The sequence below is a fragment of the Charadrius vociferus genome, unplaced genomic scaffold (assembly GCF_000708025.1).
Source record: "Charadrius vociferus isolate BGI_N301 unplaced genomic scaffold, ASM70802v2 scaffold188, whole genome shotgun sequence".
Classification (NCBI taxonomy): domain Eukaryota; kingdom Metazoa; phylum Chordata; class Aves; order Charadriiformes; family Charadriidae; genus Charadrius; species Charadrius vociferus.
In genome coordinates, this window is record NW_009649706.1 from 170,823 (window position 1) to 174,843 (window position 4,021).

Genomic DNA, 4,021 nt, shown 5'->3' on the forward strand with positions numbered 1-4,021 from the left:
CGCCGCCTTCGGCCCCCCTCCGCCTTCGGCCCCCTCCGCCGGCCCACGGGCGTGCTCCATCCCCTCCGCCGGGCACTCCGTCTCAGCTTTATCCCGTTCGTGGTCAAGTACCAGCTGCGGATGCCCCCTCGAATAACTCTTAAAACGTGAAAAACTTCTGCTCGTCTGTTTTTCCCCTTGCGGGTCTAGAATCTACATAACTACTCCTACATCCTGAAAACATTGGCTGAAGCAAAGAGACAGAAGCAAGTAGAGTAAAATAAAAGTGCTTCCGCAGAACTACTTAAGCCGTGGACACTTGAGGTGGGACTTAAAAGCCTGAATTCCTCTCAAGTTCAAGTTTGTTGTTCTGGACACTCAGGTTCAGTGGCGGCCGGCCATAGGCAACCGTCAGAGATGCTTCGTCGCCGAAACACGCGTGTCCTGGGAATCACAGAATGGATCACAGAACGAATGACAGAATGGTCAGGGTTGGAAGGAACCTCTGGAGATCATCTAGGCCAACCCCCCTGCCAGAGCAGGGTCACCCACAGCAGGTTGCACAGGACAGGCGTTTTGAATGTCTCCAGTGTGGGAGACTCCACAAGCTCTCTGGGCAGCCTGTGCCAGTGTTCCAGTGGAGCTCCACACTGGTGTATTTCACCAGCAGCCCCCAGCAGGCATTCTTTAGGCTCACCAAGCAGAACTATGCGCCCTGTGAAAATAAACTTTGCTTTTGGGTTGGGTTTTTTTTTGAGCACCATAGGACACGAAGTGCCTGCTGCCCTCTTTTATAAACAGTCATACTGTGGGAAAGCAGGAAAGTTCATCTCTCTGCAAGTACAATGAAGCTGTTGTCTATAGATCCTTTTCCATGAGGGCTGTGCTTTCTATCCCTTGAGTACTGTCAGTGTATAGAGAAAAGCCCTCAAAACTCAATCTAGAAGAAAGCACAAAGAAGACGTCCACAGCCTAGTATACAAAGGTGAATGATTCACCTGTGCTGGCAGAGGAGACATAGACTCCAGTCATGCATTCAGGGAGGACATGGGTGTTTTACACTGAGCTGTATCTAGAAAAAGGCCATGGAGGGCTAGAATAGTGAGCAGCCTGCAAAGCTGTCTATACTTGGACTTGCTTTTTGGTTCAGTCTTAAATGTTTTAGAAAGTGGTACAACTTAAACAGTAGGCACTATCATACAAGATGTTACTAAAATGCAATCTGCAGAAGTGGAGGCTGCCAATCCAAAATTCCTGAAGAACAAAACCTTGATTTGTTAAGGCCCTAACTGCTATTCTGTTACAGACAAGTTGCATTTTTAAAGAGAGCAGCATCTCGATCTTGTTAGTGTTGTGAGCTTTTTCTGAAAATGCCCGTCAGATCAGGTGAGCTTAGTCGTGAACTGTTAGTAGTCTTCTAGGCAAAGGAATTGTTTTTGGTGACTGTGGGGCTGTAGTCATGTGCAAGAGCACTACCAGGGCAATAAGGAAGGTGCCTCCTGAGTTGGGCAGTGACTGACCTGGTGAATTAACTAGCTTGTAAACTAATATAATTTATTTTATACCCTACTTTGATGCCCATGCCCAATGCTGGATTCAGTTTTTAAAAGCAGCAAAATGTAGGATATGTCTTTCTCAGAGTTTTTCACCAGGGAGTTTCGAGAGAGGTCCCCAAATAGCAGGCTGATTTGTCAATCTACACAATAATTTGTGTCTCTCTGCAATTGTGTCACAATTTGTGACTCTCCACATGATTCAGTTTCGAATGTAACTGGATCATCAGTTACTGCGGCACCACATCTAACTCTCCCTAAGAAAAGGAGGGCATTATGATGGACACCTTTAGGTTTTTAAGAACCTCATTTTTGCAGCTGCCTGAATCATGTAACCTCTGACTACAGCTGCTAAAAGCAAGCGCTCAAGAGGCGGGAAACAAATAGTTCAAAACAGTTTTTCTGACCTCACCTGCTCCTTCATCAGGGCTACTGAATGTGAGAGACAATACTTTCTGTGCTTTCCGTCATGCTTGTTGGTAGGTGATAGAGCATGAGTCGTCAAAGAAGCCTTGGAGGGAATGTCTTTTCAAGACATTCATAATTCCTCAGGGGAGCCCACACTGCAGCACTCTTCATCACTCTTCTTGTTGAAAAACATAGGTTATGAATGCTGTCTTGCTAGGATTAAAGACTGCAACAACAGGCAGCGAGTTAACGAGTTTTATTCAGGATCATATCTGAATGAACTGGCAGTAGTTTGACATTGCCTAATGTTACTATGCTTAATGCAGTTTCACTAGTAGGGTGTATGCTGAGTATTTTTCTTCCAGCTGTAATTTAGTAACATTGCCTCTGCATCTAGGGCTTTTGACTACATCTGCTGTGATTTGAATAGTAGGTTATAAAGAAACTTACTATGTTAGTCACATAACTTTAAATCATACAGGATTTTATACAGAAAAACCTAACTGGCAATATCTCAGTAATTTGCCATGAATTTAAATCAAGTCAGAGGCAAGGTTTGTTTATCTGTTCATCATAGCTAGAAAAACTACTGTTCAAAACAACTTAAATACAACCAATCTGAAGTAACTATCCACCTTGCCCCTCACTACAAGAAAGACTTCAGAGCATGTATGGAGAACAACAGCAAAGCTGGTGAAGGGTCTGGAGCTCAAGTCCTATGAGGAGCAGCTGAAGGAACTGGGGTTGTTTAGCCTGGAGAAAATGGAGGCTGAGGGGAGACCTTATCACTCTCTACAACTTCCTGAAAAGAGGGTGTAGCGAGGTGGGGGTTGGTCTCTTCTCCCAAGTAACAAGCAATGGGACAAGAGGAAACAGCTCCAAGTTGTGCCGGGGGAGGTTGAGATTGCATATTAGGAAAAATGTCTTCACCAAAAGGGTTATCAAGCATTAGAATGGGCTGCCTAGGGGAGTGCTGGAGTCACCATCCCTGGAGGTATTTAAAAGATGTGCGGGTGTGGCACTCAGGGACATGGTTTAGTGGTGGTTTTGGCATTGTTAGGTTAATGGTTGGACTCTAGGATCTTGGAGGTACCTTCCAATGTAGATGATTCTACGATTCTATTCTATGGTTCTTACTGTTTGTATTATAAAGAAGAAGAGACAACAACAGAGCAAAGAAATGAAATCCCGTTCGTGATCTGTAGGATCTTGCAAGATAGATACATCCAGTGTACTGTCTCAATGTCAAGTATTTTGTATTTTTTAGTTTCCTACAATAAGGTAAAGATGATTTTACTGTTTCCCTTCCTTGCACTAAATTTTGGATCTGTTGGCCAATAGCAATCAAAGTTTACAGAGGGCAGAAGTTTAATGAGAACAGGCAGCTAAATAAAGATACCCTTAAACAATACCTTGATAGCCCTGAATACCTTGAATGAAAGGCTTATTCACACGTTAAATGCCAGACAATCTACACAGAAGATCAGAAGTAGGACAGAAATTCATTTCTGTCAGTTTCAAATTCATGCAATTCACTGCTGCAAGAACTACTTAGTTTTTGAAAGCTGCCCAAACACAAATTTAAAATATTTCTAAAGCTTCCTTAGTACTAGACAGGGTTCTGCAATAAATGTAAAATACCACTGCGTGCATATGATTGGTGACTGAGTAACAGTGGTATCCAGCTATCTTATGTAGGGCTTCATCAGAAGATGATCATGGGGTTTAGAAACCTTTAAGAAAGCTAACAGTTAAAAAATGAAAAAATCCAAGCATTTTTATATAATTAATTCCAAGACTGATCAAGCAACTAAATAATAATGCAGAAACTGTCTCATTTGGATATGTCCATGTAAGTGCCTCCCTCTTCCAATTTTAAAAGCAGTGATATGCAGTCATGAAATATTTTGGAAGGGGCTGTAAGAATAAACTTTCCCTATCATAAGAAAGGTTCAGAAAAGTTAAATCATTAATCCGAGGAATAAAGGAAGGGGCCTAAACTAGACCCCCCAAAGTAACTTTGTTTGTTTCTTAGTAATATTCATGTATCCTATCAAAACCAGATTAACAAGAGAAGCGTG